Raw genomic sequence first — 24,168 nt, 5'->3', positions numbered from 1 at the left:
CTGTTTCGCGACCGGGGTGAAAGACAGCAACAGATGGATGGCACTGGGATTAGTTCGAGCAAAATTCTGAAAAGCTGTGACCTGTGTTTGGAGCCAACTTAACAGGGGCGGAGTGTCCTCTAAGGTTTACTTCTCAGCCATTTCAGGTTCAAGTACTTTGCGAGGGGAGTCGAGCGGTCCAGTTTTAATGGTCGCTGAAAACAAAGTCAACACAGATAGCAACCGCCATCAATATTGATAACAGCTTCTCATTCGGATTCAGATGGCATTGGCTGCATTTAGCGATGAGGTCGAGCGATGATCATACGCCATAAATCGAAGAGGGGGGGGGGGGGGGAAGTGTCTGTTCCTGTTTACTTCATGAATTACAGCCTCTTGCGTGTCCTGCCTGGGCGATATAAGAGGACCTTATGGCTGATGGATGAGACTCACGCACCGATACAGAATTTTAGCTCCAAGGATAACCTGCTTGCTTGAACAAACAGGATAAGTTCCTGCTGGGCCACAGCCAACAGCAGGTTTCCTAAAAGCCATGGATGACTAATCTGACCTCCATCTACTCGCCATCATTATCCAAGTCTTCGAGTGAAACCTGGGGCTTTTCTGCTGCTGCTTTATACATGCTTGAAATAAACTGGAAAACATCTTAACAAAGTTGCAGTTATAATAATATGCTAAATAGATTCAAATGGTGTATACTGGATGCTCACATTCCTTGACCTATGATCCAAATATGCATATAGCAACAATTAAAACATATAGACGTGGTGGTCAACGCCTGAAGGAACGGACTGAGGCCACCGACGTATCGACGAGTACAGGATACTTTATCCAGTGGCATACAGCCAGAAGAATCGGAAGATGACTCACACACAACACCACAACTATAGTTAGCACAAATAGCTTACGCAAGACCAGCCAATGTTCTGAACCTCCCGCTTATCAATTTCCACACAACAACACAAACAGGACGAGGCTCTGAATCTCTGTTAAAGCTTTCAAATCACCGAGCAGTGGGTATTGAGTACGCTCTGTTAAGAGGAACTGCATGACATAATCCGATTAAATGATAACTACAGTGATGTACTGAAAAGCAAACAAAACGCTGTGTCGCTTGTCCTTAAATTGGTTTCACGGTAGAAGGTAGGGGTGGTAGGGATTTAGTTCAGAGTCACGACTCAATTAGAATACCATTGTGAAAATGTACTGTATAACCTCAATTGTTATGCATCGTGTATGATGGGGATGCATGTAAAAAATAAGGATCTCTTCCATGCTTCCAAGTGAGTCGATGATGCGTGGATGGGAATCACGGGTAATGCCAATGCTTCTTTAAAAGATGTGAGTGTTCTGTACACATTGTCTGAGTGTGAAGGCTTGTGCTGTCTGCCCTAAATCCCAAATGAGAAGCTGTCCAGTTTGATTTCCCCAGGAATCATGACATCATCCCCTGTATATGAAGCATCTGATGCGATCTGTGGGACTGAGATTGATTCTAAATAACTGAAATGATCGGAAATACAAACCCAGAGTCCATTGGCAACTGCCACGCCTCAAACTGCCCACCAAAAATATGTTAGACACAAACACCACACCCGTCCGTGCAAACATCCGAGTGATGTAGTGCACTTATGGCATTTAAAGCTTGTAGTATTTCTTTAATTAATCAACAGCACACTGCAAAGTGACTGGAAAGAAGAAGCCGATGAGCTGACAGCTGTCGATAACATATAAGCATCTTCTTATCCGGTTCCAGACAATCTCTCTCTCCCTCTCTCCCTCTCCCTCTCTCCCTCTCTCCCTCTCTCCCTCTCTCCCTCTCTCCCTCTCTCCCTCTCTACCTCTCTCCCTCCCTCCCTCCACCCCCCACATCTCTCTTTCCCTGTGTTTCGGAATGAAGGGCAGAGACTTTTGTTTTTAATGAACTAGAGTTGCTAAGCCATCTGTGAGGCACTGGCAGTTGGGCCTCTTTGCAGGGCAAGGGATTGCAGGCCGCTGGGGCAGTTCTATTGATTATCTGACATTCATTTGGATTAGCCAACAGAGCTGGTTCTGTAGTTTGATGAGACATCCTCAGTCTTGCCGTCTTAGAGGCTTTCATGATGTAAAAGGAGACTTAATGACATGGAAATGTGAGTCTTTATGGGATGGGGAGGGAGAGGCCATGGTATCATCTTTAAAAAGGATCAATTTTCATTGATACATAAACTTTATGAGTCAATCTTTATGACCCACCTAGTTTGGCCAGGGACCACTATTCCATAAAAAGATACAATTAAAATCATAAAATTCCAATTTTATCTTCAATCAACTGCGTTATGCACCTGTCTGCTTTGGGAATGACATAAATGTTGTGTCGACACCTGCTACACAAAACTAAATAAAGGCACAAGCAGAATCATAGAACTCCTAATGTTCTATGACCTCTTATAATGAACACCAGCATTTCAACTGGGGTTAAGGCTAAACAAAAATTGTTTTTGACAGCTCGGGAATAGCCACTACTTTTCACCTCTCTACCTCTGTGCATTGGGAAGCCCCTGAGCTCACTCAAGGTCTGAGTTCGTGGTTGCAGAAATTGAAAGCCCCCCCCCAAACACCCACTTTCCCACCCTTGGTATACATTGGCCTACATAATGAGGGAGCGAGTCCCTTGCCTCCCTTGTCATTTCAGACACGATTAGCCACATTAGCCTCTGCTCTCCATGGACCATTACCCACCCAGGGCTCGGGTGGGAACCATGCCATTGCAATGGCGATGAGCAGGGACAGTGGCCAGATGACATGCTGGCTGCATTTTGTGTATCGTGTGTGAGGGCATGCGAGTCCACCTCATTTGAGCAAAACATAGTTTTGTGATATCTGTTTAACTTGTCCAGAAAGTCCAGCAAGTAAAGTAAAGGGACCTAGGTTGAGAAAGTACAGAATACTAGAGTAAGTTAGTTAAAGAAAAAAAAACTTATCACTTGTACAATGCAGAACCCAGGACAACACTCAAATACATAGTCAAGATTCTCAATTCTCTCCAAGCTTGCCTCATTTTCAATTCAGCAAAACAAGATTCCCCAATACCTCACCAATGTTCTGCTACTAAGACCTCATGAGATCTTCAGGGGGACAACAAACCCGGGACACGCATCTTCTGTGACCCGACAACACAAAGGACGTCTTTGTTAGAGTTTGGAGTCCACATCATCAGTACATCTGACTGCCAATATCTAAACTAAGTCCCATGATGCAGCTCACATGGCTAACAATTAGCCACAAAGAGCAGCTCTCACTGAGTTTTTGTGACACTCACAATTCTCCTTCAGAGTCATACTCACGACGATGAAAAGCACATAGTTCTATGATTCTACCTATGTCTACACAAACTCCTGTTTTTAAGAGGTTTGTCACTCTAAGAGAGAGCGACAAACCTCTAAGAGTCCTCTAAGAGACAGGAAGATGATGCTTCTCGTGAATCTGTTTTTCTGCCCGGCGGTCATTCCAACTCCCCATGCGACCCCCTTAGACGGGAGGGAACTTCGCTAATTAGATTTCCAACGGCTAACCACACAGACGTTGCAGAGGCAAATTGGAATTGGGATCAAGGAGTACCGGGCAATAATTGAGGAACAGTCCCCGAAGGCGGTTTCGATATGGGATGATTTTCTGACAAGAGTTCACTCTATAGTAGCACCAAAATTAACTTATTTTAAGCCTAGTGCCAATGAAAGCGCCTTATGAAGACACCTCTACAAGTTCACTAACATCTATCCAATCTTATAGGCTTCAGGCCTTTGGATGAGCCTACTTCAGTAATACAGAGAAAGTAGTGTTTGGAACGGTATCTTTTCTTCTTTTCTTATTCACAAGAGCAACAATTTGGTACGTCAAACCTTGGGTGATATTTCTAGTGTGGTGTAACTTTGACCCATCAAGTAAGGAAATGGTGATCAGGATGAGGCCAAAAGACTGAATGGGCTGTTAATTCAAATAAAAACACGTCAGAGGAAGTGATGGGTATTGTGGTGGGATTCCAGAGGTCCCGCAGAGTTAACACCAGAGAGGGACTTCGGTGACAACATTTTGAGACGTCATTTACTATGCAGGGTCAACTAGGAGTGACGGCTAGCTCCTTTTCTCCTGGCAGAAAATGAAAATCAATGGTCCCAATAGCCCCTGAGGTTTGGGATTAGAGTGTCAAATGGATGGTGTCCGTATCAGACAATCTTTCCTTATAGTCTTTATCTGAGCAGTGGCATGGACAGCAGGGCCAAGATGGCATTCAGAGTGAGAAATGTCTGGCAGTGGAGGTCAGGACCTCCTCTGCCATCAATGCCACTCATCCCACCCTCTAAGGACAATGCTTCACCCTCCATACCGACACAGACTTCGAGCAAATTGATGGATCATCCAGCGGGACCGGACGTTTATCATCACCCAATGTCCCCTCAGTCTTCCTCCTCCATATTGAACAGTCTGTGCAGACTAGACACTGTTTGTCAACCTGTTCAATCGTGCCTCACCCTGTGTCACTGACTCATTGTCATAAGACTGAAGCAGGGCTCATATAAAGTTCACATACAGTCAACAAAATAACTAGGAAGTACCCATTCAATTAAATAAACCACAGTCTGTGCTCTGAAAACAGACAACACTGATGTTTCAAAAGGTATTGATGGTGATCACTCGAACACAACAGAATAGGGATGTATTGTTGAAAAGGTAGAAACTCCAGTGCTGTTTTGTGTTCCCAGTGTCCAGTATCAGTACAGTATGAAAAAAGTGTTTTTGCTGTCTCCAGTTGTGCCCTGAACCTGTAAGGCATCCCGCCACAACGGGCTAGTTGGCCAGACTTCAGAGGGAGGGATCTATGCCAGACACAGACACAGAGGCGGTTCTGCGATCGATTGGGAAAACGCTGAGAGCGTCATCCATCGTCTTTGTGTCTACTTCGGATGAAAAATTCCAATCAGTGAAAGAGATATCGGGGCACTCTAATGGTATCCTTTTGATTTGTCTGCTTCTTGTCAATTATTTACTTTTATCTTCAGATAGGCCTGTAATTCAATGTCCTTTAATAATTACTGTGCGTCATATTCCAAGGAGGTGTCCATGGGTCACCTCATTAAAAGAAAGCACTAAAAATGTCGTTTAAGCTCCCTCTTCAACTCCATCCCTAATTCCCCACTTCATGCCTAACTCTGAATGTTAACTACCCCTTCTCTCAATCACCCCATCATCAATAATTCAAAATGTTTTTCAGAAACACTACCTGAACCTGTATTGACAGAAACTCAAGCACTGTCATTCCCTCAAGGGCACCATAATTGGATACCCCAAGTCCGCTGCTGTAGGATCTTGGTGGGAGAACGAGGAGGTCTGTGTTGCTTATTTTTTGTTGTTGGTCTGTGTGTGTGGGCTTCTATTTTTACTTTTCTATTTCAGGACTTCAAACCGACAGCCTCCAGACCCAACTGCAGGAGTCATCCCCCTTTGACTTTACCTCAAGGATGTTTAAAATGTGGGCGGCAAAGTGCTTGGCTCTCTTAACCGTGGAGAACGAATTGTGGCATAAGTGCAGTGGTGACTTCTTAGAAAATTCACCGTTAGAGCTTTGGAAGAGTTATACATGCTGTTTTTCAAAGGCTGCAATGTGCTGTTGGAATGCAACTGTTCTGTACATTTTTACAAAGTTATTTTAGAATATCTGAATGACTCAAAAAAGGACACTTTATTACACCACTACAGCACATGCCTCAGATCTCAATATGTCATGTTTAACATAAAAGGAGACTTCCTTAAACATGAAACATTTGGCATGGAAATATGTGCCAAGCATAGAAATATGAAATATATGAATCTCATTTGCAGTATTTCTTCATCTGACAGCTAAAACAATAGGTGCAGAGACAGCACCTAGCCCCACACACACACCATGTAGACTGTGATGTTGCTGGAACTTGTCTTCATTTTCCCAGAACCTCCCCCCCCCCGGGGTTGGAGAGGACAGACGAGAGCAGCCAGAAAAAGATATTCCCCACACTACTGGGAAGATAAAACGCACTGCAACCACAGACAGAGGGAAAGAACAAAGGGGAGAGGAAGAGGAGGGTGAACAAGCCTCGCTGTCACAGCTCATCAGTTCCATCAGAATCCTCCAGTGACTCTTTAACATCACCAAAGGGGAAGGTGGCCCCAGACACTGCCCCGGATCACAGGTACCATACAGCAGGGGTTAAAGATGGCCGGCTCCACTGCTAAAATGTCCCTTGGAGGGGAAACAAGCTGATGGTGTGAGGGAACATCAAGGTAAACGGCTTGAATGCTTTTCGTTGATTAAATTTGGGCTCCATGGGAGGCCGGGTGTGTGAGACAGTGAGGGGGAGAGTGTGTGTGTGAGACAGTGAGGGGTGTGTGTGTGTGTGTGTGTGAGAAAGAGTGAGTGAGTGTCTGTGGGTGTATTCATCTGTGCCTGTGTGTGTGTGTGCTGCGGAACCACCTAATAATACTGCTCTGATTACTGATTAGGCTCTGTGGATGGCATTCTGACTGGGCATGGCAAACCCTGGTTTTGCTGCCAATGCAGAGAGTAGCAATCACCCAAAATAAACACACTTCATAGGGAAAGCCTGTCAATCAAAAGCAGTGAGCTAGGATGACGAGAGAGACTACCATAATGATGTCAATGGCAGACAGTAAAAGATAAAAGGATGAACGGACTCCAACCTTGGACTCAGGGGTTTAGAACCCTTGTCAGATGGTGTAAACCATCACCTGGAACAGCTGGCATACAAAAACATTGATTGAAACCAGGGTGATAATTTGAATTGAGACAACCAGGGGAAATACTCAAATCTAAACAGGCATGATCTCACAAGGAGATTAAGATTACCCTAATACAACAGAAGCATGGTCAACAGAATGAAAAGGTGTATAAAAACATGCAGCAATGGAAACTTCATGACCCTGAAGGGTGCTTCAACTGAGGACAGTCTTTATGATCCTTTCTTGGTGCTTTTGCATGTGTCTCCGCTGTGGAGGTTGCACACAATAAGGGAGTGAACCATCTATATTAACAAAGAAGCTCTTTGATCTCCATCTCCATAACTTTCCAGCAAATGGAACCTCCCGAGGCACCAATTAGCTCTGCGCACCGTTTGTACTTCGAACTCTCCTCGTTCAAAAATGGCAGACGATCTGTATGAATTATCCATGTGGCAGACATTTTGTACCCTTCTGATTAAAAGTGGATTTGGATTTGCACAGTGCTCCGAAGTGTGGTTTAAGTCCGTTTTACAAGGAATGAGGGATGATGCATCAAATACATATTTACTCATCTCTGCTGCTTTTTGCCCGGCTGAAAATAACGATATTTCATTAGGTCAAATAGTTCAATAATCAAATCTAACAATCCAAGTTTGTGGGTATTCTTCTGATTCAAGAGACATGTGGAATTGTATGCAATTGTCATATGCTAACTCTGGGGGTCAGATGGCTGAGCGGTTAGGGAGCCGAGCGATTAATCAGAAGGTTGTCGGTTCGATTCCCGGCCGTTCCAAATGACATTGTGTCCTTGGACAAGGTACTTCACCCTTCTTGCCTCAGGGAAAATGTCCCTGTACTTATTGCTCTGGATAAGAGCGTCTGCTAAATGACTAAATGTAAACTTCCAGCTGGTTCTCAAGGACCTACATACATGCAAAACAAAGAGATGAAGCAGCTTAGAGTTGATCAACAAAAAGTGAAAAGCAGAGAAATTCTATCTGTTGCTTTTTATCCCTGTTTAGCAGATGCAATCACACAGCAGTCTCTGCCCTGATCTATCCTTGTCACATTACCCAAGAAGATAATAAGAAAGAGAAGGGGTGTGGGTAAGAGAGGATAATGTGTGTGACATTGTATGTTCTGAGCACAAAATGGCAGCCCCGGTTTTATAAATGAATGATTTTTCCAATCTAAGGAGTCGATGCTGATGAAGGGGAATATAAATCAGAAGAAGAGTGGAGGTTCTCAGGGAGAACGCTCCTTGAGGGTAATGGTATTATCATGCCTATCTGCCTGACTGTTCCTACGGAGATTAAACGCTTCATCATTGTCTATAGGACAAACAGTCCTGTTCCTGAACATGCACCCCATTATCAAACACCTTCCTCATCAAGACCCCCATTCCTACATTTCAATGCAGCATCAGCCCACACTAGATGCCCGAGGAAAGGAGTCATTAAACAGGGGTATCAGGGCATCTCTGCCCTTGAGCGTGATGCTCCTCAGGGGCCTAGGGCCCCAACATCATCATTTGCACTGTCTCAAGCTGATGACCTAGTCTTGAGGCATCATAAATGCCCTGGAGGCTTTCGGCTCCATTTATCCCATCTTATTGCTGTGGGTATATCCCTTTCCCTCATTGAATGCGAATGGCCATCGGCGGCTAGTGCAAAGAACGAGAAGTGTGTCTCTTCACAGCCTGCTGAAGGCTGCATTGTGTCAGTATGAAGTACCATCAAATGCTGGTGTTGGTGGATCTGACGGCGGTGTTTGGCCTAGGGACAGAACACTGAGCGGTTGGCGAGACGGTCGTTGTAAATGAGTTGAGGGTGACGTCTCGACGGCTCACTGGTCTGGAATCAGCTGCACAATCAATTCCACCATGCTGCTGCAGTCTGTCAGGTCTGCTGGCAACTACAGTGAATGTTGTTAAGACTTGTTGATAAGATATGGGGGGGGGGGGGGGTATTGATAAGCTGCTTGCCAAACAGTGAGTCAATTAATCCAACCATATTTGTCATTCACTAAATGCCAAAACATCCAATAAATTAAATTTGAGAGACCATAAGAGATCCTAGAGTCTGTTTAAATGGAGCTGAATTCATTTTCTCCTTCTTCAAGCCACAATGGATCTTACTTATTACTCAAGTATTATAACAATGGCACAAATGCCATTGTGTTTAGAATGCTACCGGGAAAAAGGGAGAGGGTGTTTTGATTGACATCAGCTGATGGGCCAACCATATAAAAAGCCTAACCTTAAACAGGAAATATATCATTGCATCGCCACACTCGCATAAACAGATGCACTGCGGTTTTCAATAACCACTCTGAAAATGAAGTCATATTTCGCTGGCTACTACATTGTTTCTTTGTGATAGAGCCAACATTATATTCTTTACAAGCATTTCTTCAAGGTTTGAAACAAGGTGAGAGCCACGGAATACAGCTCTGCGGTGTTCCAAAGAAAACAACAGTCTCCCCTGTGGATCAAAGCAGCCCCATGTAGTATTTATCTGTCGAGTCTCCCGCCGTGCTGGTGTCAATGTGTTCCGCTCATCTGCATTTGATGTCCTGAATTTAGCAGTGTAACGTGGTAGGCCCAAAGAGAATGATGGAATCAAGACTAGACAATTCCGCACGGGGAGGACCGGCTTGAAAGATGGACAGAGAAAAGGACAAGGGAGACAAACTAAAAATATCTTGTTGTTTCCATGCAAAGTTCACCCACAAACTCACTACCTCCCACTCATTCTTCCACTCACATAGGACAGAGGGGAGACAACCATGTTTGTCTATAACAGGTTAGATTGGGATGTGTGTGTGCTGTTGGGCCTGGATAGCGGTGTCATTAAGTGTGAGGGCATGATAAATGCACTCCGCTTGTCGGCTTTGAGATTCTCATTAGTCTGTGTGCAAGAAGAGACCAGAGGCCATTACTCTTGTGTTTGCTGCGACATGAAGCAGGGTCGTTTCTGCGTTTGTGTGAGAGTTTGAAAGGTTGTGTGTTTCCTGTCTGCGTCACGGGAACATCTTTGTGCGACAAATGGATGCATGACTGTATTGGTGTGTGTGTGTGTCTATCTGATGAAAGGGACAGATATGCATGAGTGCATGAGTGATTAGGGTGTCACTTTGAACAGTGCCATATCTGCTAGACCAAGTCTGTATGTGTATCTTCTCGTACGTTGCTTCTTGTGCTATATCAAGTTAATCAGAGGCACTTTCAGTGACAGTGTCAGACGGCCACAGACCTGCTCGTCTCCATCACAGCTAGAACACAGTCGTCTGGACGTCTGGTCCGATCGATACTAGGGTGATTGTGTCTGGCCAGGTCTCCTGTTACCTCTTTCCTCTTCTAACTGCACAGCAGGTGACATACTGTGTGTGCTGGCAGCCACTCACATCGGTGCTGGCTTATCATTGAATGTAGAAGGAAATGTGAGAACAGAAGAGTACAGGGCCAGTGACATTTTAATTTGTCTCAGGGTGATATGGTTTGTCAAACTATTCCTGGACCTCATCTACCAAGCAGCCTTATTTGCTCACTTGGAGGACGGCTTTCAACCCTCTCGAGAAATCCCACAATGTTGTCGTTGTGACCTTGACGTTCAATTGCCATTTTCTTCCTCCTAGGAAAGGTCTTGTGGAGTGGCAATTGGATTGAGCCTCAATTGCAGGTGGCGCTGGTCCTGCATAGCATACTGTAGGGGGAAGGCAATTCTTTTGTCTAGAATTAGACATGAACAATCAAAGTATGGGGTGAAAAGGTTGATGGGAGTACCTCACTAGGCCTGAGGCTAGTGGGATAACTACAGGATTGGGTGACCTTTCTGACATTACCTTAACATAACATTTAAGCATATAGAAAGACCATCCTTGCCCATGGGTAGAATGCATTTGGTTTTCCAACGAATCTTAAAAAAAATTTAAAATGAAATGAGCTACTGTAAACTTAAATTAAGACAATTTTGTGTTGAAGCACATCCAGTAGGTAGTGACACCTTATAAACTGTATCAATGCATAGAGATAACCAATGTGGAAGCATTCAAAAAGACTAAGCCAGAACTGAGATATGACTGAACATCTATCTAAATAACACCAAAATAAAATAACTAAATATTCTGGTTTTCAAATGTCAGTTAATTAAGGTCTGACAAAGATCTAATCAAATGATTGTGATTGTAATTCATTCCAAAATTATTACAGCAATATTCCCTTGAAACCGATTGGAAAGTTCATTAAACACTGAACATGAAAGACTACAGTAAAATAACCATTACAATAACTCTGGTAGAAAAAACTGTTCTAACACTTAAAATACTGTATACACCTTCCTTTTCACTTTTCATCTTAAAATCTTTAGGGGATCAATTGATACATGGACCCCTATTCATTGTGATTGGAGGACCCATTCCATATTCCATTCACATCAAAAGAGACTGACCAAGTCCGAGTTGATCTGAAACCAAATCTAAATCTGATTTTGAAGGAGCTAAACCTGAGTACTGAGCAAGTTAAACAACTAATAGCTTACTAAAGTGGCAATGACTGTGTTAAAGAGCACTTTCCATTATGTCCATGTACAATCTAAAATTAGCCATGCTCATGGTTTTTGGCTTTCGGTGTGGACATCCACGTTAAATCTTTTTGATTTTCCTTGGTTCCCAGGATTGACAATGCAGATGTCTTTTTGTGTGTGCTTAAGTTCCGGCCATATGCCACTGCTGCCCTGACCGTGAGACGCAGCCGTTTAATCAGCGGTCTCAGTGATGGAGCACATTCTGTCCTCCAGGCTGGGGCTTAGAAGCCATAGCTGATGTGAGCCATAGCTTATTCTCTGACTATTAGATGCAGCCAGGATTAAATTAAAATACAAGTTAGTTCATAACTGTCTGCTTATATGACCAATGTAATGACTGAGCATCAATATAATTGCAAAGGCTTTACCTACAGCCACTTGCCTTGAGTTGTGAGACTGACTTAAACACACTGGTCTAATACAGTCCAAATTCCCCATCCAAATCTATCCATTTTCCCCAGTACTACAAGGACAGTGCAAGGTTTTAATGTTTAACACTGTGTGTTCACCTTGGTGGACACAGACATGGGGCAAAGTCAAGATGACAAGTACAAACAGCCAAAAGCCCAAAAAATTAAATTCTATTAAAACTCAAGTTGCTATATTGGGCGACAGCCAACTGTCCAAGTAGATACATTTAAATTTGTTCAAGCCTCATTTGAAGGGTAAGAGTGACATAGCTTCAATTAGTAAATATTAACTTAATGGTGATTGATTTTATAAAATGTTTGCAATAGTGGCTCAAACAAACATTACATTAATGCTAGACAAAGTACTTCCTTGAACACTACAGTGTTGAAGGCGAAATTATGTGCATCCATTTACAGTTCCTGCTTAATCTTCCCTCAATTACCTTTGCAGGGGCTGAACAATGTCCACGTCCAATGTGACATATTTATTTAGTGAAAATAATTTTAAGCACGCATTCTTAGATTGTCTAGAATTTTTTGTTTAAACAAAAAAAAATTGTGGTGTCGACCACAATCATTGAACCAGAGTCGTTTTCCTGATTCTGATCTTCATCCTAGCAGTCAGCAAGAAAAGAGAGAGGCCAGGTCAGACAGGCTCCTTATAACCAGCCTGGTTGTTGACTTTGTAGAACTCGTTCTGTGGTTTTAGATGCATTGCTTTCCTATTTGGGGGGATGATTTATTCAGACCTTGCTGCAGCTTTTCTTTCACAGAATCTTTTGAGGGTTTCTGTGAATCTGTCAACACCAGAAGAATCCAGGTTACGGGGGAGTGATGCCTGCAGACTGTTTGTGCTGACAGTGGATGAGCTGTTATCGTAGAGGGAGTACTGATTTTCTCTTCACAGCTATTGCGTGCACGTGCAAGTGTGTGTGTGTGAGGTTTGGCTCCATCCCAACACCCTGGAGTGTCTACAATTGTGTGGACAACCCATCAAATATTTCACACTGTGTAATGTTACTGGGGAGGATGTTTAACTGTCCAAGGAAGTTTTAAAATCGAATCCCTTACCTTTTACGCTTTCAATGAAAATAGATTAAGATGCATTTGATTTGTAGATGGTTTCATGTTCACTCAAAGTTACCCATAAACTGAAATGTAAACAAACAATCTTTCCATTCATTCATAGGGAGATGGGGTCTGTGGAAGATCAAATTCAAATATTCTGCAGTTAGGGCTCTTCTGTTCTTTGATTTACAGTATCTCCTTCATTCTGTTTCCCAGTTCTCAGATGACCTGGTGATTTTTCGAGGGTGGGGAACTTAGGGTTCCTCCAAGGCAGATGATACCTCAGAACCTGGGGTGTTTTACAGGATGCATCACGTCCGTGGATTGATATCCGGGACTTAATTCAGTGTGTCCACAGAATATTAAGACAACGTGGGAAAGTTATTCCGGCACGTTCAGGGTGAAAGGTCCCAAAGCCTGTAATTATCCCATCTATGCATCCATGGCTCAAGGAATTGGGGGGACGAATTTGATCGCTTAACATTGGAGAATTACTTTCAAGGCAGAGTCTTAGCACACACAAATGCTGCATCTGCTTGCAAAAATATTGAAGAACAAGTTAGGTTTTTCTTGCCCATGCGAGTAGAAGAATCTGCATGCTTACCGTAGAGCTAAACCACACTATGAATCATGTTTCGGTGTTCCCGGAAAAACTTTATAAATAGGGTCAACTGGGACTTTGACCTAAAGCTGCTAACCCTTGTCATTCTGGCTGTGGCAGCTCTGTAAACATGATGTTTCATGACATGCAAGGTGCACTGCAGCCCAGCTAGGCTATTCCTTTATTGTTAAGTCCCCTAGGTCTGTCATTAGTCTGGGGTGCCATCTCTGTGAAATCTTTACCCATCCCTTGATGCTTCTCTGGGGGGAGCGGAGCAGTGAGGGTTTGACAGTTTGAAGGCCACTCCGCTGCACACATCATTGGTAGTAATGGGCACGGAAACAGGGTATAAGGGAAATGTGTGTGAGTGTGTGTGAGTGTACACACAGGGGGTTAGGGAGTCAGGATTACACAAGCGGAGCATGTGTGGCGGCTCAGTGGAGAGATCAATTCATGTCACCGCCGCAAACGGCGTGACAACCAGTCCCCTTCCCAGTCGCCATCTGCCTCTTCTCCTTTGCCAATTTGTCACAGAACATCCGAGTGTGGCCATGCCCTCGTTTAACATTGAGAAAAGCGGCTCCGGGAACAAGGAAGGAAGGAGGGATGGAGAAAGGAGAAAATAAAGACACTAGCAGACACTGAGAGGCATGAGCCCTGGAAATGAAGTGAGAGGGCAGCTAGAGTTCAGAACCGAGGTCAATGGCAGACTGTTGAAAGACATTTCTGGGTCAACTGGCAGTATATTCACCAAAGTGAAAGTTGGACCAGTGTTCTTCCATCTGAGTCAGACCACATACAACAGTATACGTGATTAAACGCGTAGTTTAATCAAAGATTTAATATGGATACTCAATGATATACAAAAATGCATTTATGCCAGACAAACGTGTTTGGGGCAGAGGAATAGATCCAGGCAGATCGGACATCACGAAAGCAGAGCACGGAAGAAACAAGCTCATGTTTTTGTATGTTACTTGAGAGGTAGTGCAACAACAAGGTTTGCAGTAATGTATGTAAGATATGAATAGAATTGCACACACTTCTCCCAGTATTTCACGACAGAGGGAGGGAGACAGGGCCTTTTGTTGGGGGAGTGGGTGACAAGATATCCAAGAAATGTGAGACTCATGTCCTTCTTGTGTGCGCACAAACAAACACACTCCCAGACATTTCCCCATGACAATTTCTCCATTCAAGGTACCAGTCTGATCATGTTTCATGCCCATGTGCCTGCTTTGATTGCAGTTATTCCCCATTTTCAGACCCTTTCAGATGTCTTTGTGGTGGCCGCAATGAAAAGGAGAAAATGGTTGTGACCCAATCCAACTTGGCACACCGACCACACATCCCCCTTTATACACATCCTTCATACCCTAACCAGATTGATTCTCTCCTTCTGCCAACAACATACAATGTAACTAGCTGGCTTGAATTCACTTTGACACACAATGGCCCCACAATGGCCAGGGGTGTACGTACACATACCCAGCCAGAGGAGGGATGACAGTACAAAGGTAATGCTTAATAAGGTGCATGAATAGAGGTGTTCAATGTTCATCCCCATGCCGACAGAATGACAGCAAATTAGGGCACAGGGGAATGTACATCGTGACGTGGACGAAAAAAAGCAGTGTTGTTATATAAAATGTGTCTGTCACAAGGCTCGTGTTGGTACGGTAAGCACTGACTGAGAGCTCTGAAGAGTGCTATTCCCCTGTGGAAAACACTCTTGTTGATACAGATACGAGTTACCCAATCAGCTATGGGGCATTATCCGAAAAGGCCATTACAACAAAAACAAGTGACACAAGTGTCTCTTATGCTGATCATCCATTACTGTAGCTAATTCAGTCCTCAAGAGTTGGACCCATTGCTAACCTCTGGAATGCCCCTGTGAAACTGTATGATTCAGCATGTGTTTGACACCCTTCATAAAATGTATCAAATGGAAGTCCATGACTAGATAAAGAGGAATTCACTGGTTTTACTATCCATAACATCATAATGAGCCTGTGTCTTATCCAAATTCTCCTTTGAATGTACCACAATGACAGTTTGAAAGTCACTTACTGTGTAATAAAAGGAGGAGTTTGTTAACGTACAGTGTACTCACTTGTTTGGTCAGTAAAGACGGCTGACTGGCAGAATCTTCTGTTCCTTCGAGCAACCACAGTAGAATTCCAAGGGGACAGAGCAAGGGTGTTGGGGGCCAGCTGTGCTGCTGAAGGGCCTGGGGGTCAACCCCCCCCCACCTCAATTTTACACAACTCAGCAAAACGTCCTGTGAGGGTAACCAGAGAGAAGAAAACGTGAGTGAGCTGCAACAGTGTTGGCTCAGTGTGTAGAACGACAGGACGCAAAGCCTCAAAGCACAGCTGTGCTACACACACACACACTGGCCAGTAACCCCAGGTCTTTTAACGCAAGGATACCCAGGCCACTGACCAGTGACCGACAGAGCGCAGTGTGTGTGCGTGAGTGTGTTTCCTTGTCTTCCTTGAGGGTTTAGGTTGGTTGAGGGGCAGTTCTATGGGCGCATGTGAAGCCCTCTGTGACATGCTTGCGTGTAAAAAGGGCTATACAAATAAATTTGATTTGATTTGATTTGAGTGTGTGTAGCAAACATCCTTTTAGCACAATCTTCTCTGTCCCTTTACTGTCATAACATCGCGGCTAACACAAGCGGAGGGTCTGTAAATAGAACCAGATGTGATGGGGCTCAGCAGGGGTAGAAGTTTGAAATGGCTAAGTAAGGAGCAGGGAAAGTCTGTAAGAATATATTTCTTGAAGTGTGGAAAATATCTTGTATTGTGCACAAACTACATTTCATCCTAGTATGGAAACTCAATACAGGCATCAACCCCTGCTAAAGTTCTTTACAAACAAATAAGGTACTTGGAGTTCTTGCTGTTTGTTATTACAAAAGTTGCATAGCTGTTCCAGTAGTTCAAGGTTGTTGTTGCTTACAACTCGGATGTTCTTTTGGGGAACTTAACTGTTAAGGACACCTTTGCAGATTTGTAAAAAAAAAATAATAAAGAAAAGTCCCTGGAGCTCTTTTCAAAACCCACAAACTAATTTACTCTTGACTCATTTTCACTATCCATCAGGGGTTTAAACTGCAGCTACTCTATCACCGTCCCAGTTCCCCAACTGTATTGTCATCCTTTTAACAACCTCCCTATAAAACCAGCCTTATGCTGATGAGAGCGCATGATAGATGATTCTGTCTCTAATCCATTCCCGCAAAGCCAGCACTTTTATGACTGGCTGTCTAACGACCACTGGTGACAAATGGCAAGTGGTCAATGGATGATGTTTAGCAAGATCCTCTCCTACAGCACACACTTGCACACAGAAATGAGCATACCCCCAAAAAATGGACACAGATTTCATGGTTGTAACCACAGAGCAATCCGATACATCCGATACATCCTGAGCTATTGCAAATGCATGTCCCACTCACTGACTAACTTGACACAAGAGACAAGGGTGTTTTTCTAGAACCCCCTGGAACCAGGCAGCTGAGTACAGCTGCTGGGAACTCAGGCTGAGTCATAAGCTACCAATGAGGGTGTCATGAACTCATGATGGGTCTATAAACCCATAACCACCTCTGCGTTCTCCACATTAACTTGTCGTGCATGGGTGCATTGGCATAGGGGCTCATAGTGACTAATCCTGTGTGGAGAAGTCAAAAGCTGTTCAAGCCCTTTATGGGAATTTCACAGGGACACAACCAAGGGAAATAGCCAAATACTGAATAGTGAGTGATGTCATCTGGTAGGAGTTGTTGAAGACCATAGACCACTATAGGGTCCATTACAAACAACCTATCTCACTCGTTTCCCTGTTCTAATTTTACAAGCTGGAGACCACAGTAGTTAATTATGGCAGACCACAGACGTTTTAAAGCATCATCACTAGGATGCTCAACAACAACAACCATACAAAGCTAGCTATATCAGCAGTCACTGGCACAGAGGTTAGATAAATTAAAGTCAGCGGACTTGGCTAAATAGTGCACAATGAACCCCATGTCTCTGCAATGTAAAAGCTAACAGCGTAAGCAAGGGGTTTCATTGTTTTGCTAGGTTGTTTTTCAGAGCATGACATGGAATATCTTGCAATATCGATTTCGCAGAACGCAAACTGCTACAGGGCTTCTACTTCATAACTTACACTGTCAGATCTGTCAACGAGAAGCCTCGTTTCAATGTCATGGAAGTACACGCATTATCTAGTCTTGATTGTTATGTGACTAGGCTACAATCATTCTATCCTAGTTGGGTCCTGTAATTTCTAATCTCATTTTATGGACATAGTCCCATTGAGAGGCCCTCCTAATCGTGCTCTAATAATGTATAGGTAAGCCCCATTAACCAAACTGGCTTTTCACAGCACAGCACTCCTATTACACGAGAGCCCCGTGCATGTTCTGATCCGTCCTGCCATTCCCTCTTCACACTCAAATCATTAGTTTGTTTTTTTACACTCTCTATGCCTCCATACATCTTTCATCCTTTAAAGCCCCCAAAGATTTACCCCCTAAATATATGCTAAATCTTCTCTCCCTCCTCCACCCTTCCCTGATCTCTTCTGAAATCCCCCCCCCCCTCCTCCAGATATCTCCCAGCAGGCCTAGCGATGTTCACTGGGCTGTGGTGGATGTGATCAATGGCCCCTGGCCGTGGGCGCCTAGGGGCCCCCAGGCTTCTGAAATGGAGGCATTAATAATGCAGGGTCCGGTCTGTCATATAGGCCATTACGAGGGGGAGGCGGGGGCGGGGGTAGCTGATTGATTGCTAATTGGATTAATCTGCTGTGTTTCAGGAGAAAGGAGAATGTAATAGACTGGAGCCTTGGCAAGTGGGTGTGTAATAGGGGGAGCTTGGCATTCTGGGATTCAAGACAAAGAATAAAGAGGTTGATGCTAGTTATTTTCATTAATAAGACGTCAGGATCAGAAGAGAGTACATCTTAAGATATTTTAGCAAAATGTGCATAAGTTCATGCACTTTTCTAGGCTTTGTTAGACATGAAAGTACTTCATGGTGAGAGTTTAAATAGGCTCCATTCTGTGGAAAATTGGTACCTTGGTTTAAAAAAGACAACATTTTGGGCCTTTGCTCCCTTACCATTAGGCCATGCTACATCAGAGACACTCTTCCATGCTCTCTATAATGGCCTCTGAGTTGGCCTAAAAAAACTTAGAGTATTTACCACAAAAAAAAGCCCATTCGGATGTTATTGCAGTTTTTTTATGAGAACATTTCCACCTTTATTTCCTCAAAATTATCTTGCAAAAAATGAATATGACCGAGTTCCAGACTTGGTGTAATATGTGTGATGATAATGTTCAGCAGTGAACAGTGCTGTTTACTAGGACAACAGAAGAGCATGGGAGTTTTTTTTTTTTTTAAGAGGATAAAATTAACCTGGTGAAATGTTGCAGCATAGAGAAGTTCCAGCATTTTTCTTTTTGCTTCTGAAAAAGGAATCAAACATGGATGTGTGTCTGAGAGCCTGTGTGCAACGTCGGTATGGTCCCACTCCCCACTCATTACACACACACCCACATCCTGCTTTAACGCTTTAGCACTGATCCACTTCCACTGGTATACAGCACACACGTGTACCTGAGAGTGTGTGCTCCTCAGCACAGTAAACTATAGAAAGCCACTTCGTACTCAGCTGGGGAACAGAAGCATCCAGCCACAAGCTTTGCGGCACAGAATGTCGCAGTTTCGCTTGTGGACCTGGACAGGGGACCACTTTAACGGCAATAGATTTGCTCAGAAATGGTGGCAGGATTTTGCGACACCCATGGTTGCAATAGATAAATGAAACATGCAAGTAAAAAATATAAAGCCGTATGTATATAATGATTTTTGAATACAATTGAGAGCCCTTTCACAGAAAGTTAGAAATAATAATGTATTTGTTTACCTGTGGGATATGTCTATCTGTACGCCTATGCATTCCTTTATAATTGTATAGATACTCTCACTCTCTCACTCTCTCACTCTATCACTCTCTCACTCTCTCACTCTCACACTCTCACACTCTCTCACTCTCTCACTCTCTCACTCTCTCACTCTCTCACTCTCACACTCTCTCACTCTCTCACTCTCTCACTCTCTCACTCACACACCACTGATTACCCCACTCTGTAGGGGACTTTTTCACACAGCGCTATCCAAACATCCGGGCTTCCTCCATTGGTAGTCTGAGCCTATCTCCCTCCATGTTCTGCACCTGCACCCCTTTCCCCTCCCCCTCACCCCAACACTTTCTCCTTTCTTCACCCCATGGCCAGCGCCTGTGGCTGGCTGCAGAGAGAGAGGGCACGCTGCGCTAATTGAAAGCGACCCTGACTCGTCCTTTTTCCCAGGCGCTCTGGCTAGTACCCCATTGCTTGCCTCTGCCGGTGGTTGACAACTGACCTTTCAGCGGCGGTGTGCTATAGCGTGAACTCTGGCCTCAGAGCTCTGTCCTCTTCCTTTTCACCCCTGCCCCTCTCTCCTACACACACACACACACACCTCTTCAGATGCAATGGCGACACGTAAAAATTGCAGAGTTGCACTTCCTCATCAGTTGTTTCTTAAATAAATCTTGAAGTTAACAATGCTTTAGATTTACAAAATGGATACTGGTTGCCAGCACCAAACAGCTGGAAATTGCTTACCCTGATGTATGTCTACCTACCTAAACCTTTCAGTTTCTGTAACATTTCAAGCTGGATGTTTTGACGGTAGTTGTTTGTCATACAGACTGAGCATTTGATGACCCCCTAAAAAGCCATTCAAAAAGAGGATCACAGTTTCTTTCCTTTAAATGGGATTTCCCTCTGAAATGAGAAACACGTTCCCTATAGCAATGGGCCTGTTCTGATGTTCACTGGGGAACAGGACTGTGGCCCATAATTGAATAGGCTCACGGCTGACTCATAAATCACCTTGAGACAGCATGCTATACAAACTGACACCCCCAATATGGAAACCTGTGTCTTCATTAAAAACTGCATTATATTGTTAAAAAGAGACACTCCTCTGCATCACAGTCACACATTCACCAGAGGACTCCTGGACTGTACACAGATTACATGTTGAAGGTGTATTTCATTGTTAGTGAGTTAGTGATTGCCCGGCTGTGAAAGGCATGGGCATTTCTGTGACCAGCACAGCAAAACCAGCAACCACGTACTGAACCGCAATAAGATGTACAGTGGTGAGTTAGGGCTGCTAAAGAGCAGACATGGATGACGTAAGGGAAATGTACAGCATAAGTGCCCTCGCTTTCAACCTGAAGGCAATTTGAAGCTACAATTTAATTTAGCCTATTGGTTGAATCATTCATGAGGGTTAAGGAATACCTCTGCCATTTAAAAGTGGCTCAAGCTGAGGTGTACTTAGGGACAAAGAATGGAAGTCTATTAAGCAGTGTCTAATCAAAGTCAAAGCCATTGACATCGTCTTCTACACAACACAAACTTAAACAGGAAAAAAGCTTGAAACCCCCATTTCCCTAATCCACGCACACACAAGAGGCACCCCTTAGTAAACACACTGGAAGAAACATAAACCTTCAAACGGAGACAGGCTGTTGTGAGACAGGAACATAAACAGCATACTTTAAATGGATACTGTAGCAGTACCAACAACATTCAATTGTACAAAGACATGAGTCAAGGCGGTTTATCTTCATATCGCTTTCCCTGTAATCCGACCTGAAAATGTGAATCTATAGGGACGTGTTTAGGGGCTCTCTCCGTCTCACACACGCTGACACACACACACGCAGAGGTGCAGAGTAGATCTTTATCACACCCGAGCGTGCTCTAGAACCCCCCCTTCGCTAAAAGTCGTCTACCAAGGCTGCCCCCTCACCTGTGTCAACACAACATATCCTCCCAGGGTAGGAGCCTGGACTAAGGGGAGCAGGAGGGCAGCCATGCAGGGTAGGGTAGCTGGAGGTAGGTGGCTGGGTGCAGCTCACGGAAGATCTCACAGAAATGTCAAGCCTGGGCTCCATTTCATTATCTTCTCTGACATGGTGCAGAACTCACCGAGCAAAAGAACGCACAGAGCAAAAGAAAGATGGAGACAAGTAATCCTTGGATTACAGCCCTGATGTGTCATTTCTTGCGTTCCTTGGGGAGGAGGAGGTGGGGGGGGGCATAACCTCTGCCGTTCCTTCCATCCTCACTCTTCCAGTGCTTGTCAATAGAGCTCTGTGATTCCTATTAGATGACGTGATAATGAACGGCTGTGTCATTTTGACAGCCGTTGGCGCGAGCTTCGTTTCCTCGGCTCTCAAGGTCTCCCTGTAAAAATGGCACCTCGACAGACAAAATTTCATATTGTCGAAAATCTTCAAATCTGTCTGGCCATCTCGAAATGTCTGAGAGCCCAGCCTGACATGCGTGGGTGTTGATGACTTTTTCCTTCAATACAGTGTGTGGATTACTTTCACGCTAGCGACGATTGTAGGGGATAATGTCAAATGCAGCTCAAGGTGAAGGTCGTTATTTGCCTTAGATCTTTAATCTACCTGGTTATGATACTGATGACACACAAAGAACCTGTATTTAAAAAGATCTGAGGAGTATTATACTGTACTACTAGCAAGGCTTATACACCTCCAGCTTCTGTAAAAAAAATGGGCAACACTTTACATAAATGTTACATTAAACATCATGGAACTAAATGGAAATACCTTTGTGATAACCTACACCAGTAGAATGTAATTAAATTACATGGCAACTACTATGTAATTGGCCTGTTATAGGGACTAGGGCAGTTGATGTAACCTTAATGTAAAGTTCACAAAACTGCCCAAGACCCAGGAGTGGCTCATGGCAATCACGAAGGACACAAAAATAGAACAGACTATCAAAGTGGACAAACAACATGTGTAGCACTGTACACAAAAACAAAACAACATTCCTTGAGTCTTACGAGGCAAAGGAAAGAGACCATTAACATGCTATTTTGGTCGTCTCTGTTCATGCGTGGAGGTGGTTGCCTTTCTGGTTTTGTGTCAATTGCTGTTCTTCATCTGTTCTTCATCTTCAGACAGCTAGTATGAGTTGCGGAACGCTGCTCCACATTCCTCGCACAGGCTTTGAAAGTTCACTATGACACTTCCTGTGGAGTAGCATTCTCCTCCCTGCCTATACAGCATGTCAATGAGGTGCTAACCACAGAGGTGTTCAATTCCAAAACAACATATAAAGTCTAGACACATCGAAACTCTTAAGCATGTGTGACATGCTTCCACACTCACCCCCCAAAAAAATCCATTGCTGGTCATTGCATAACAAGTCCCTATATCATAACTGTCTGCTTTCAGACTCCTAGAACATGACCAACTGACGTGGAAGACAAATACAAAAATGATCACACACTGGACTGTCTAGATCCCAATGTAGAATGATAAAATATCACAACAAGTTTACTTTGCAAATTAAATGTAAAGCAACTTTTAATCCTGATAATCTTTTGGTGATACTTTTCCAGCTAATATACAGTTACTGTAGCATAGAGATGTAAACTTGGCAGGAGGTTTGCATTAGCTCATGTTTCTCTCTCTCTCAATCGGTCTCTCTCTTTGCATCTCCCTCCCTCACATATAGCAGACATGTTATTTGTTCAAACAACCCTTTTTCTCCCCACTACGTAAACAGCTGCTAAAACTAAAACAAAGCCAAGCACACGCTGAGACAAAAAAACATTCTCTACGCATGTCAGTTAACAGGCCAATAAAATAACCTCTCACACAATAAAAAATACCTCAAATAGAGGGGGCTTTAGACAAAAAGGCATACATTATTGTTGAACTTTGCACTTCTGATGCTTGATCTTCTACAGTATGTCCACTGTTTGTGGATGCTACAGGGAAGCCTGTGTTCCAAAACTGGGCTGAACATGTCACCAGTCCAAAACCTATCATGACGTAATGATCAGACCACAAATTGTACACACTGGCCTCAAGTATAAACAACAGTGATGAAATACAGTAAATCACTTCAACTGCTTTTGAGACCCTTTCAAACATTATTCATGGACTTTCGTGTTCTCTCCCTACTGCTAATGGCTACTTAATGACTAGGGTGTGTAAACATGGTAGGTGAATGAATGGATGCAGTAAGATCCTGTAGAGAGGGTGAGGTGTGCCTGTATGACACTATGCTGTGAGCCTGGCACGCTTCTATGTTTTGGAAGGAGACCCATGGAAACCGATGGGTCATGTGGGCTGCCAGGTCGGCCCGGCAACAGGCCCGACTCTGGTCTACTAATGGGCTTCTGGGTTTGGAGCTGCTAGCCGTCGGCATCACACTGATGTCTGAGCCAAGACCGGTCTCTTTCCATCTCTCCACAAGCGACACAATGAGACTCGGTGTTGACCGAGGCTGCGTGAACACACGGCTGTTTGACGGATCCACGCAAGAAAACACACGAGCAGAGATGTGGGCTACAGTACATTAGAAAGCGGAAAATAGACCTTTACTGGAAAGGTAAAAGTAAGGCAGGTTATCGAGTCGATTTGCTGTGTCCAAAAAAAAGAAAATAGAAACTGGAAAGAGAGAAAGGGTGCAAGAGAGAGAGAAAAAAAGAAGAAATATGAAGCTGAAAAGGTGGCCTGAAAAGTGTACCCCACAGTGGGCCATTTCACAGCCACACAGACTGACTAACCCTGACAGGTCAGCTGGAAGACTTGCTGCCAAGAGAAACCTTCGGCGGAA

The 24,168-nt window shown here is 43.9% G+C and overlaps 1 protein-coding gene across 5 annotated transcripts in view; it reads right to left on the bottom strand.

Moving 5' to 3' along the window:
* The window catches only part of sema6e (sema domain, transmembrane domain (TM), and cytoplasmic domain, (semaphorin) 6E), an 80,233-nt gene that overhangs the window by 30,311 nt on the left and 25,754 nt on the right, over nt 1–24,168 (bottom strand). For 3 of the 5 annotated variants that reach the window (XM_047044284.1, XM_047044279.1, XM_047044299.1), the window contains one exon: nt 15,532–15,699. The exons of 1 other annotated variant lie outside the window; for it this stretch is intronic. The gene's annotated coding sequence lies outside the window, so the exon portion shown is untranslated. Of the gene's footprint in view, nt 1–15,520; nt 15,700–24,168 lie in introns of all 5 variants that reach the window. One more of the 5 variants, XM_047044291.1, reaches the window with a different exon arrangement.

This window comes from Hypomesus transpacificus, chromosome 2 (assembly GCF_021917145.1).
Source record: "Hypomesus transpacificus isolate Combined female chromosome 2, fHypTra1, whole genome shotgun sequence".
Taxonomy (NCBI): domain Eukaryota; kingdom Metazoa; phylum Chordata; class Actinopteri; order Osmeriformes; family Osmeridae; genus Hypomesus; species Hypomesus transpacificus.
Note: the sequence above shows the minus strand (reverse complement) of the source record. Positions and strands in the feature narration are given on the sequence as shown.